Consider the following 14,238-nt stretch of genomic DNA (forward strand, 5'->3'; position numbering starts at 1 on the left):
TAATTTCTGATGCAAATCAGTGGAGATAATATAGCTCCCTGTGCTTTCATGTACGTGACCACAGGGTGTTATACCCAAAGGTCAGTTAGTTTGATGTGTGTAGATACATTTTTGCATGATTTTCCTTTAAAAAAATGTAGCAATTGATTTTATATTTTTTAAAAAATATATGTTTTCTTAGGCCCTCTTTAAAAGGTCTAATGTAAATATGCTGACTTGGGAATAAAAAGGTCATCTTTTTTTTTGTTTAATATCACTTCTTTTCTCCTTACTGTATCACACCATGCTTTATAAGCTAGTGGAAAGCATACAAGAATGACACTGACGTTACATTTGTACAACGTTGTCATTCAGAGGGATCCCCAACTTCACAAGTGACAACCCAAACCCTGAAGTATGTGAGTAACTTTGCTCGCCTGAGGGGGAATCAATGGGAATTGCTTAAATGTCTCCAAGATGGGGGCCTCTATGTGGGGGTTTACTTGTCTCACCCAGGGCCAGCACAACCCATTAGGCAACCTAGGTGGTTGCCTAGGGCACTACAATTTGGGGGGCGGCGACCGCAGCGGTATTTCGGCGGCGGGACCTTCCGCCGCCTCTGTGGGGGGGCGGCATTTCGGGGCGGGACCTTCCGCCGCCTAGGGCAGCAGAAAAGCTGGCGGCGCGCCTGGTCTCACCATTACAGTGCAGTTCCATTTGGAAATGTAGCCCATGTTTAAAAGTGCCCAGGAAGACTCTGCAATAGTTTAAGACAGAACGAGAAGATTATTGTCAATTAAAACTAGATGGGGGATTTCAGGAAAGTAGAAGGTAGTTAACCAAATTTGAATTTGGCCATTTTGCTGCACTTAACACTTCTACCCTTCCAAAAAGCTGCATGTGATCACAAACACACATGCTCTCACTTTTACACCTTGTCTGAAAGATTATATTTCTATGGGTATCTTGACTCCTCTAGTCCCATATTGGGGCATTGGTTCCAGAGAGGAGATTCACTAACACCATTCCCAATGCCACTCCAGATTTTATTTGAGCCTTCACATTCAAAGACTTGAACCAACACTATCTAGCTGAAAAAATCATAGGTTGAAGGTGGTAGGCCAGGCTGCAGTTCCTGATTATTACTACTTTTATTACTATAGTGCCTGGAGTCCCTAACCAAGATTGGGACCCCACTGTGCTAGTCACTGTCAAACACAAGATCTGTCCCTCAGCTAGGCTCTGTCCCAGACAGCTTTCAATCTAACTATACAAGGCACACAAAGGAACAGAGGCACAAGGGACTTACCCGGGTTCACACAAGAAATCAGTGTTGAGCCAGATATTGAACTCAGATCTTCTTAGATAGGGATTCTCAAACTTAATTGCACTGCAACTCCCTTCTGACAACAAAAATTACTGCATGACCCCGGGGAAGGAGGGGGACCAAAGCCTGAGCCCGTCCTAGTCCCACTGCTCCAGGTGGGGGGAGCCAAAGCCGAGCCCCACCGCCCTGGATTGGGGGGGTCAAAGCCAAAGCCCCAGGGCTTCAGCCTGAGGCAGGGGGCCTGTAACCTGAGCCCCGCCGCCCAGGGCTGAAGCCCTCGGACTTTGGCCCCGGGCGGTGAGGCTCGGGTTTTTGCCCCAGGCCCCAGCAAGTCTAAGCCAATCCTGGCGACCCCATTAAAACAGGATCGCGACCCGCTTTGGAGTCCTGACCCACAGTTTGTTCTTAGGCATAGTTCAATGCTTTAACCACAAAATCACACTTCGTCCTTCTCACATACATGCCATGATTTTTATTACTACACAACTAGGATTTTGAGAGCATGTCTCTGATTTGTAGGGAGCATATTAATTCAAACTGGATCAAGCAGTTAGAGGACAGATGGGGATGTCTTTGCAGGTTGACAGAGAATGAACAGTAGATTATTAGAAAGCTAGATTTCAGGACTGAAAAAAAAATCAAATATTTAGAATATGCAGTTTCCATTTGATGCATAAATACTCCCATTAGCATTAATATGAGTCATATAAGTCCATCTAGAAGAGTATGTGGATATATGTATGTATGTGTGTATGTACGGAGATAAGTTTATGTCCTCTGGTTTATATAGAATTTGTATTAAATAGGAATTTTAAAATTACAAACAAATGAAAAGAACCCAATCCTCCTTGAAGTATAATTTCACTGGGGCCTTTCAGCAGATGTTTAATCTTTTTTAAAATGTGTAAAATGTACTGTGAATAATGTGACAAGAGGGAAAAAATAGCCAGAGACAGTTACAGAATTTAGGATGGCTGCTTCAGAAACCATATTATGCCTACTGTAGTTGCTACAGGAAGTGATATTGATGACTTAGGCCCCAGTTCAGCAAAATATTTAAGTACGTGCTTAAGTGCTTTGTGGCATGGGGGTGGACTTAAGTCCAGGCTTCAATTATTTCCTGAGTGAGGTTCTTAGTTGGCATTACTCTCCCTTCTTTGCATTGAATCGATGTACTAAACTAATTACCGGCTAAGGTTAGAGCATTGCTAGAGTTGCTGTGCCTTAGATGAAATTCTACCCATGGGCTCAATAAAAAAAAAATACTATCATGATGAATAGAATTCTGATTGGGGTCTAGTAGGAAGGAGTTCTTTGAAGGTCCATTACCAAGGTAGTTTTGTGGCTCTTCTATTAGCATATGGACGCCATTTTGAAGTTGAGGGAATTACAATGAAATTTCAAGGTCCATTAAGATGGTTTAGCATTTATTCATCAACCTCTTAGCATCAGCACTGGAGACTCTTAATGCTATTAGCACTGGGGAAAATGCTTGTCATCCTCCTTAGCTTCATTCATGGCATTTGGTCGAGAGAGTAACTCAGTGATCCAAAGGGGAAGCTTCACTAAAAAGCTCCGCTATTTATAGTTGTGATGAAACAGCAGTGCTCTTTGCTCAGATAATGATTTCATGGAGCATGAATGTCAGCCCCTGCCATGGCAAACAGAGCCAAAACAATTACAAAGGCCAACACAATAAAGACCCTGAAAAGACAGAACACAGCAGCAGTAACTATTGTGGAAGGAGAGACATCTCTTGTAACAGTGAAGTGTGGTAGAAGTCAGGATCAACGCCTATTCACATTTTAAAATTAAAATTCAGAGTGATTCACTTTTTTCAGTCCAGTTGCTGGCATTTGATATGTTCTTAAGTAACTCAGTATAAATCTGTTAAAGGCATAACATTGCTGCACAAAGGACGCATTCTTCTACCAGATTTCTTCCTTTAACCCCCACTTCCCTTCCGTGCATGAGCTCTGCGGAATTGCCAACCAGGGCTTTGCAAACTTGGTGAGAAAACATCTGAATGGGACAAATCACAGCATTTAACCCCCAGCGCCTTCACAGACTTAATTTGTGGGCTTCATTGTTTTCAGTCTAAAGCTTCTCTTCCCCTTCACACAAAATCTTCCCCCACAACATTGTCATTCGTATTGTGAAATGCTTAGAAATGTCACCAAGAAATAGCCGTAGGATGGAGGGCGTGGAATTAAGGCAGCAGAAAACTGGTCGGGACACTCCGTGAGGAGGTGGGCAATAGGTGGCACAGTAGTAGTAGAAGAGGAAAGGAGAGAAGCAAACTAGCTGGACAAAGACATGTTTCAGTACTATCAGAGGACTGCAGTGGACACTACTACTACTACTACTCCTCCTCATCATAGGGGGGGAGGGTTAGCTCAGTGGTTTGAGCACTGGCCTGCTAAACCCAGGGTTGTGAGTTCAATCCTTGAGGGGGCCACTTAGGGATCTGGGGCAAAAATCAGTACTTGGTCCTGCTAGTGAAGGCAGGGGGCTGGACTTGATGACCTTTCAAGGTCCCTTCCAGTTCTAGGAGATAGGATATCTCCATTTATTTATTTATAGTGTAAACAGCAACAGGCATGAAGACCCTACAACTGGTGATCACATAGGGACATATACGTAAACTCCTCCTATCAACCCCATATGTAAATAAACATGAAATGTTGTAGCAGACAGGGTGGGTGTCATTTTGATACTCGGTACTCCCTACAAAAGTGTTATTTCTTTCTCCTCTATCTGGTTTTGGGTAGAATGTATTCTAGTTCCCAGGCTCCAAGTTCCAAAGCACTCTGGCCCACTTTAAGGGCTAGACCCTCAGTCTATGGGGCTAGGCTGATGTAGGCCATCTGGGGATCTGATCCAGTGGGTTTAAGTGGGGCATAAGCATTGCAGAGGGCCTTGCATAGACACGAATTGGAGTGAATTTCACCTATTGTGATTTGGTACCAATATTTACAGACACAAGTATTAGGCGTGGTGTCTTTATACACAGGTAAGAATACTGTATTTGGAGCTGCATTTTTACACACAAGCACATGCAGAGATATTTGCTGCAGCATTATTTTTATATTCCAATAGGCCCACAGATAGATTCAAAATAAATTTTTTTAGCACCAGTGCGTGTTATAATACTAACTGGATTTCCGAACAATGTCACCTGTTGCCCATCCAGGTGAAACATGCAGTGAGATGGGTTTTCAATACAACTGCAGCATTAATACAGTAACTAGTAGATTACAGGGCAGACTCTGAGTAGTAATGGTTCAGATACAGTCCCAGGTCCATAGGTGCTGGAACTAGAGGTGCTGGGGGTGCTGCTGCATCCCCTGCTAGAAGTGGTTTCCGTTATATGCAGGGTTTATAGTTTGGTTCCATGGCTCTCAGCCAGGACCGGCTCCAGGTTTTCTGCAGCCCCAAGCGGTGGAAAAAAAGCAAAAAAATAGCTGATCGGTGGCACTTCGGCAGGAGCTCACTCACGCCGCTCCAGTCTTCGGCGGCAGTTCGGCGGCGAGTCCTTCATTCCCTCACTTCCTCTTCGGCGGCAGCTCAAAGAGAAAGAGGGGGACTGAGGGTCCCGCCGCCGAATTCCCGCCGAAGACCCGGACGTGCTGCCCCAATAGTGGACGGAGTGCTGCTTCTTTGTATTGGCCACCCCAATCACCTTCTTCCTTAGCTGGTGCCTGGAGCTGGCCCTGCTCTCAGCACCCCCACTATACACATTGTTCCAGCACCCCTGCCCAGGTCCAGGGTTTTGGTTTGGGCTGTTATGCAGCTGGGGGCTAGACACATGGTATGGATCTGAGTTCAGCTTTTCCCCAAAGTTCAGGAGGTATTTAGATCTGGGTTTGGGTTGTGACCATCTCTAGTATATTCCATCTAAAACCTCAGTGATAGCCAAATCGGAATAAGCCATCAAAAATGACCTGAGAGAGACCACTGAGCATCCTCTCTATCCTCTTGTCTCTGTCAGTGTGACTAATACTCTGGGAGAACCCTTCTGATTTATTATCTTTACTATCTACAGCCTGTGCATATCCCAGAACCTATGTCTTTTCTTCCTTCTGTACAGTCAAAGTAGGCCTCCTGCAAGATACTCAGGAGATAGGGTATTCACTTGCTCCCGTTGGTGCCAACAGCACTAAAAGCACACCCATTCAGGGGTGAGTTGAGTACCTACAGATGATCTTTTGCAACCTATTAGGTGCAGACTTGAGCCTTGGCTACTGTTAACTGCTCAGTAGCCTGCCCTACCCTCTCTGCTAAAGTGTTTGTCAACTATATAACTACATTAAGGAATGGTAATGACTAAATTAGCAGCAAACAGAGCCTAGCAGCGCTTGTAAACAAACAGCTCAACAGCTCATTAACACAAGCAAGCTGCTTGGCTTGGTGCTCAATGGCCAAGACTCCCTCCTTCTCCCCTGCTTGTTTGAGCAGCTGTAGAGGCCGCATGCTTCTGCTCAACCCAGCCCCCCTCCACCCAACAAATTTCTTCCTGTTTTGCTTTGGTGAAGATGAAGAAGAATGGCAGGAGCATCAGCATGAAGTTCCCAGTTCCACACAGTAAAGCAAAGTGCATAATACACGATAGCGTTGCCAAACAGGACCTTTTGCATGGACACTGAGAAGGCTACAAACTCAGGGCCAGATCTGGAGCTCATCGGTGAAGGTCCACTGACGTCAATGAAGCTACACCAGTTTATCTCTCCAAACCTTTTGCAGGCCCTGCTGATATCACAAACTCTGAAGTTCCAGCAGAAGAAGCAGAGTTTGACGGCTTCAGGACTCTGTACGCTTTCCCTATCCCCAAACAAGGCTTAGTATAATTGGAGTTTATACGGAAAATTTAAGCCAGAGAGACCAGACTATACCTTGTGTCCCAAAACAAGAGAAATTCTATCACAGGACCCAGTACGATGTGAAAAGGAGTTGGTATTGACAACACTCAACAGAATGGGAACAGCTGGCTGAGTGAAGTCATGAGCGTGCCCAGTCATACGTGTTCAAAATCTTGTTTTGTATGAGAGAGACAGAGGATGAAGTGAACATTTTGCCAATTTGCTGCCCCTTCTTCTTCAGATAAGGTGAAGTTAAGCTCAGTATCTCCCGTTCATTATGAAGAGGGAGGAAATGTATTTGGCCAGCCATAACAATGACCTAAAAGGAAATATTTGGCCCTGAATAATTTAGCTGTTTGGCACCTGCATTTATGCAAAATATGGGATCTTGCTACCTGAAGAAAGAAGATCTAATTCTAAACACAAACGTAAGGTGTCTCTCCCTAATCTATAGGACACTGCATTTTAGAACCTTTTCTTTAGATATATTTTAAATAAGCAGAAGCCACAATCTGATAATTGTTATGTTTCTAATAGTTATTTTTACAGCTATTTAAAAATCACATGAATTAGAAAAAGATAAAAATGTGTACGTGGGAACACTGAAGGTCTAATTGTATCACTAACTGGTGTAAAGGGTAACACATACAGTACTTGCTCTAACTACGTGTTATTGGAAATAGCTCATTCAACGCTTACTGAATGCTTTTCCAGCAGCGACAAGGTGGGTAAGGTCAGATCTTTTATTGGGCCAACTTCTGTTGGTGAGAGAGACCAGCTTTCAAGCTTACACAGAGCTCTTCTTCAGGACTGGGAAACGAACACAGAATGTCACAGCTAAATATGCTTCTTTAATTAACACCAAATCCTATTTTGAGCCTAAGATGGCTTTTAGGATACTTCATCATTCCTCTACACCCATGTCTCTTAAGTTTCCTTCAATTGCATACTCTCATAAGGGCCTGCTCCAGACCCCACTAGGGAGTCTTTCCATTGACTTCAATGGGCTTTCAATCAGGTGCTAGATTTCTTCATTCTCTCATGATTTGCTTTCTTAAAAAGCAATGCCCATTTTATTGCTTCCTTCTGTGTACCAATTCAAGCCTATGCTGAATTCAATTAGTTCACGCTCCACTGCTTGGATTCTCTACTTTCTGGCTCATAAAGATGTCCTGTAGGTAACTTATAAAATTTGTTGCTGATGCATGTTTGGATACTTTTGTTTCCCAACAGATGACTGCATAGTTAAAGTGCCTCATGAGTATAGTATCTTGTGGCACTGAATAGTAGTTTAAGATATATTTTATCACAGTTCTCCAGACAAGTTGGTCTATAGCTTATGTCCACTAGGGTTTCTCCTTTGCTTTCCATTCCTTGCATCATATTCACAATATTTCACTACCGCCCTCTCTTTCAAATAAGTTGCACTCATTGACAGTCACATTAGTTCTGTGAATTATCCCATCAGGTTTGAATTGTGCTGACTACTGGAGTGCATACATAATTCTCTCATTTAGGAAGGCCTCTAGCTAATCGCTTGTAAACACCTTCATATAAACAAAGCAACGATACTTGAAGTTCTCCACACACTTTTATTCAAATGTGATTTTTTTCCCTTACGTGATGAAACAGGAGTAATAATTATACACGCCCTTGGGTTAGTGTATGTGAATATTAAAGTGAATTATGACATGATCAGACTGCAAATGAAAATTAATGGTTGTTTTATAGAAATGGGGCCAAATTCAGCTCTGGTATAACTGGTTGCAACTCCACTGAAGTCAACTGAGTTGCCCCAATACTAAATTTGGTCCTTACTATCTAATGTAAACTTGAGAAGTAAGCATTGCCACACTTCTGTGTTACATTGTTAAGATAATAAAGTTTAACCGACATAATAATTGTTTGGTTTTACATTTTAGGTGCGCCTCCAACACTTCTTGGAATAGTGAGAAGAAAACGACAAAGACAACTGGAATAAACAGACTTAAGATATGTGCAGTTTCCTTGTGCAGACAATACAGGGGGAAAGAAAAAGAATTTGAAAGCTGCAAGGGTCTGACCAGAGATGTCAAGGGGAGCCTTTGCATTTCTTTCAAAGAGATTGGATCAGGCTCCTTGTGGGAGCCATAATGAAGTTTATTTCCAGTTGATACAGTTAATTTACTATTCTGTGATTCTATATGTAAAATTATACTACCACCATGAGCAAAGGAAAGATTACACAGTCAGAGCCCATCTGAATTTAACATGAAAGAAAAATCATGCTTAGGTACTCTTGCCAAACTCTAAAAGGAAATATGTTTGTAACCTTTCTGTGTATCTTCCTCTCAATCTGAAGCTATGTCTCCCCTGTAAAAAAAAAAGTGTGTTTTTTACATTGAATAGTTAACCTGAGATAGTTAGTCCAAGGTAAAAACTACAGTGCCTTGTCTCCGCTAAAGTCTTTCACTGAGATGGCTAAGAGGTAAACACCTGGTAGTGGAGAGAATACGATTGACTTTGGCTAGGTCTACACTACAGCGGGGGTCCGACCTAAGATACGCAACTTCAGCTACGTGAATACCGTAGCTGAAGTTGCGTATTTTAGGTCGGCTTACCTGGTGGTGAGGACGGGGGAAAGTCGACCTCTGCCTCGCTGCCGCCGACTCCGCTGCCGCCTCTTGCCGCGGTGGATTTCCGGAGTCGACGGCAGAGCGATCAGGGATCGATTTTATCGCGTCTTCACTAGAGGCGATAAGTCGATCCCAGAAAACCGATTGCCTGCCGCCGGACCCTCCGGTAAGTGTAGACAAGCCCTTTGATTAGCTATATCAGGGCAAAAACTACTTGTGCCTTATCTCCACGAGGATTTTACATCGAGATGATAATCTTTATGTAGAAATACCCATTTTTGCAGTGAAGTTAAAGCAGGAGTGACAGAGGTAGTTCCTTGTAGGCAGACATAAGCCAGGCAAGAAGTCTATCTTCTGAGTATTATTCATGAATAAACCAAGTTCTTATTGTTACCTAAACCTTAGCCTACCATATGTCTGTTGTGTGTAAGTAGAGAAGATGGCGCATGTTCATGATACAGAAATAGCAGGTATTAAGAAAGGTAGGAGGAAAAGGTCCCTTGAGTTTACAGATTAGTAGAGGTGGTTGAAAGTTTTTGATTGAGAGTAGGATGAAATTTTTCACTGAAAACACAATTTTCAAAACACCCAAAAACTTCAGATAAAAATTTGTGTCAATTTTGGGGGGGTTCCCTGACCAGCTCTTGTTTGCCTAATGTTTGATCCTTGAAAAAAGTAGTAAAAATTTTAGAATTTTTCCAAATTAAAACCCCCCCAGTAATAATAAAATAAAATTGAAAGATTCATATGAAATTTGATTACCGTGTTTTTCAAACTGTGCTATAAATTAGAAAGAACTTAAATAAACAACATAAAAGCACAGGAACATAGCTTTCAAATCTTCCTGATTTGGAGGGACATCACTCATTGCAGTTCCACATTCTATACCAGGGGTGGCCAACCTGAGCCTGAGAAGGAGCCAGAATTTATCAATGTACGTTGCCAAAGAGCCAGAGTAATACGTCAGCAGCCCCCCATCAGCCCCCCCCCACCGCTCCCAACGCTTCCCGCCTACCGCAGCCCCACTGATCAGCGCCTCCCCCTCCCTCCCCGCACCTCCCGATCTGCTGTTTTGTGGCATACAGGAGGCTCGGGGGGGGGGGGAGGAGTGAGGGCATGGCAGGCTCAGGGGGGAGGGAAGGGGTTAATGGGGGGGGTCAGGTCCTGTGGCAGAGCCAGGGGTTGAGCGGAGAGCATCCCCTGGCACATTCGAAAGTTGGCGCCTGTAGCTCCAGCCCCGTAGTCGGTGCCTATACAAGGAGCCGCATAACAACTTCTGAAGAGCCGCATGTGGCTCCGGAGCCACAGGTTGGCCACCCGTGTTCTATACAAACAATGTTCCCTCACTTTTATTGTGGAAAATATTTACATCTAAAATAAAGAATCACAAAATTGAGCCTATTTATTCTGAAAGAAAGAATTCTGACTTGCCCACATCACTCAGCTAGAACAACACCATATTCTGAATATGTGCAGTACGATAGCTTATATACGCTACAACCCTTACGACAGTCAGGGAAGTATATATTTTTAATGACAGGAAACAGTAGGAATTGGGGTCTTCCTGAGTATTTTATTGTCGTTTAAATAGGCTTCCACCAGGAGCTGGCGATGATGTCAGAGGTTACATTTTCAGAGGAGTTTTAATGCAGTTGCAATACCATATTTCTTAGCCCTAATACTCAATACAGAAGAAGGGCAGCAGGAAGTCATGGCTGAATAAGGAGGAGGAAGACAATGACTAGCTGTCTGGTTTTTCTCCCATTATCAGATTGTAACTTCACAGTAGCAGCTTCTATTGCAAATTCCTTGTAACTCTCCAGATTAGCTTTCAAGTATGCCTCCCTAATGATGGCAAACCTCCGACTGAGTAAGGGAGATAAGTATGTAACAGGAAGGCTCTTTCAGGTTGGAAATACTTGTGTCCTTATTAAATCAGTTACCTACATTGCTCATCCATTCTAGCACCATCTCTTTTATAACTATGTCCTCAGGTTATCTTGTTCCCTAATAAAGAGAATGTTTACTGATGTATTTATTATTTATATTACAGCAGCACATAGAAGTCCCAACAAAAATTAGAGGTCCATTGTGAAGGTTTGATTGATACCTGTCTGATTGTTACTGACATGTGTGACTTCTTCTAATGGTTCTATTTCAAACAAATATATCATCAACCCCCACAGCTTCACAGTCTACTGAACTATGTGTGTGTCCAGCTTTGCTGAGTTCAGTGGAATACTTCTTGATGTACATCAGCAGGACTGAGATCAGAATTTCTCCATCGAAACTAATGACGTTATTCCGGATATACACCAATTTAAGAAAAATGAGAATCTGTCCCACTGCTGGGATTTGGTTTTTGGCAAGCCAGCCAGCTAGCCTAGCACTTTTACAGTCAAATTGATATTTCCTGATTTAATCCCTCCGTGGGACAATTGATTTTTCCCCCCTGCCATTCTCAGAGAACTCGACGGGCCTGTGCAGAGTGAATAAAATGGTTGCCAATTTGGACTGCCGCTGCCAGAAAATGTTTAATAAGAAAACCCTGCACCAGCAGGTTCAGACACTGTACAAAGTCGAGCGCATGCATAGATTTGTCATCTTGCCCTGTTCTTAAACAACATTAGCTCCTTTGTGTATTGTGAGGAAACAAGGGGGAAAGCCCCTTGGAGCTGAACCAGGCATTTATTTGTTCTTGAGCATGCTGGCTGCTGCACACTTCCTTGTAGAAAACAAGAGGTGAGCACTGGTGCTGCTTGTTCTGAGAAGTCAGTGCAAGTGTTTGGCAAATGGTTTTCATGACACTCGATGTGTGACAGTCAGCCAGGAAGCCTCTCTCTTGCTTGACAGATGTTACAGGAGAAATTGTTTACACTTACCCTCCCCATGCTCAGTGTGCTAAACAGGGCTGCAAGGGTGAAGCATGGCATAGGTTATAAAGTAGGGTCAAGGTAGCGGTACTGTAAGTAAAATCATGGCATCATGATCACCTTGAGACCATTTTAAATTCCTGTTTTGAACCAAAGATTATGGCAATTCATCTTACTTTTGACTATTGTGATCATGCTTTGGGGAAGTGGATGATTGCAGTGATACTTTGCTTTACATGGCCCCTTTTAAAGGGAATTGTTTGTAGCTTGATGGGGCAGTCAGTGTGAATATTCAGCTCCTGCTGATAGAATTTTTGTGACTTAGGGAGACAGACATCTCTCTTCAATCCACCTCCTTCTCTTTGCTACAGGCACAGGGGTGCTGGAACAATTTTTTTAATTGGGGGTGCTGAGAGCCATTGAACCAAACTGTAAACCCTGGATATGATGGAAACCACTTCAAACCAGCGGGTGTTGCAGCACCCCCAGCACCTCTAGTGCCAGCACTTACGCACAAGCATACCCATGTTGCAGTGGATATAGTAGAATACAGTATCTAGATGGGTTCTGGCCTTGCTACGGCTCACTCTGTTGCAATTACACAAAGCAACACTGGAAAGAGGGAGAAAAGAATTAGAGGGCTAAGTGGTTAATTTTCTCACTGTCAGAGTTCTGATTTGCTTTCTCTGTACTCCCCACCAGCTACTCGAAATTACCACCTGAAGAGAAATGCCAATCAAAAAGGACAAGGGGAAAATAAAACCTGTAGTGTATTTAGGCCTTTGTTTATACTAGAGCGCTACAATGGTTCATGTTTGCATTATCTTCTTCCTACACGTGTACTGGAAACAAACCAAGAAGCCTTTTAAAGTGCTGTTTTGCTTCTCTTTTGGGCTAACAAACAACATCCCCCTTTCATCAAGTGGTTTTGGATACCATAATAAAAATATTTGCTGTCACTAAAAAGTAAACTAACTGCTTTCTTCTCCCATAGGCTCTGCTTTTTTCAGTCTGTCACTTTATTTGTAAAGAGGAAAAAAAGAAAGAAACAAACCCAGACATTTAAATATACTGTTTAGCTGGCTCTATTTCCTTTCCCTTAACACAGATTGGTAGTGGCTCAAAGTTAGCTAGGTGGCTGTTTGTGTCATATGTAAGATAAATTGATGATGAAAGCCCAGTATCCAGAGATGACAGGAACACTAATCTATGAGGCTGACATCCATACCACATTGAGGCATTCAAAAATCAAAATGCTTCTAAAAAAGGATATCTAGTATCTTGATGCCCCCTTTGCAAATGTGGACCAGCCACTCTTAATCCTGCAAGGTACAAATGTATCTATGTCAACTTCTAACAAGCTAGAGCAGTGGTCCCCAACGCGGTGCCCACGGGTGCCATGGTGCCCGCCGGGGCATTTATGTGCGCCCGGCTAGTGCCCAGCAGGGGAGAGAAGTTGCGCCCCCGCGCCTGACGGGACAGAGAACTCCAGGGCTGCAGGCGCCGGTGTTCTCGGTTCCTGGCAGGCCCGGGGCCACAGCTTAAGCCGGAGAGAAGCTGCGGCCCCGCGCCTGCTGGGGACAGAGAACTCCGGGGCTGCAGGATGCGGGCGCCGGTCTTCTCAGTCCCAGGCAGGTGCGGGGCCCACCTAGTGCCCAGCACGGGAGAGAAGCCGGGGCCCCGCGCCTGCTGGGGACAGAGTACTCCGGGGCTGCGGGCGCCGGTGTTCTCTGTCCTCGCGGCTTCTCTCCGGTTTCTCTCTTCTCTGTGGATTCATATATTATGTAATAATAAATATGATGTTTTTCGTATTATTTAATGTACAAATACAAAATAAGCCTTGAAAAATTGTTGGCACCCGCCACACTCTTCTGAAAACATGAATGTGCTACTGGCCACAAAAAGGTTGGGGGCCACTGAGCTAGAGTATCTGATTCCCTCTCAAAAAATAAAGACACACTCATCTTATATGAATGTTTTAGGTCAACAGCCGCTAGTCACATCTAAATGTTAAATCACAGCATTTCCCCTTAAAAGATGAAAAACATGAGTCATAGGTGTAATTGATTAATGAGCAGACAACTCAGTGCGCAGTTTCCCCCAAACATTAGCTACTCTGTTTCTTAAGGGTAATCTGCAAAGGAGGAAAACATAAGTTTGTGCCTTTTTTGGTGTACAGTTTTCCCCTGCTTGCTTTTTACATTAAAATTCAGGACCTGTCTAAACTGGAAGACTTACAATGTCTCAAAAACTCAGTTTGTAAAGCTCTGATCATGCAGGCTGATCTGTGCAGATGGATCCTTGATCAGCTAGCAGGACTGGGGTTCAGTGAAGCACATTACTACACATAAGTCCATTTCAATTGCACTCCACATAAAGCACAACAAATATTTAGCCAACCAATGAAGCCCCTTCCATGAGACTATACGTTATTAAGTAGATGGCCAGCACTGGAATGCGTTACCTAGGGAGGTGGTGGAGTCTCCTTCTTTGGAGGTTTTTAAGGCCCGGCTTGACAAAGCCTTGGCTGGGATGATTTAGTTGGGAATTGGTCCTGATTTGAGCAGGGGGTTGGACTAGATGAC

The sequence above is a fragment of the Terrapene carolina genome, unplaced genomic scaffold (assembly GCF_002925995.2).
Source record: "Terrapene carolina triunguis isolate 2854851 unplaced genomic scaffold, T_m_triunguis-2.0 Scaffold93, whole genome shotgun sequence".
Taxonomy (NCBI): Eukaryota; Metazoa; Chordata; order Testudines; family Emydidae; genus Terrapene; species Terrapene triunguis.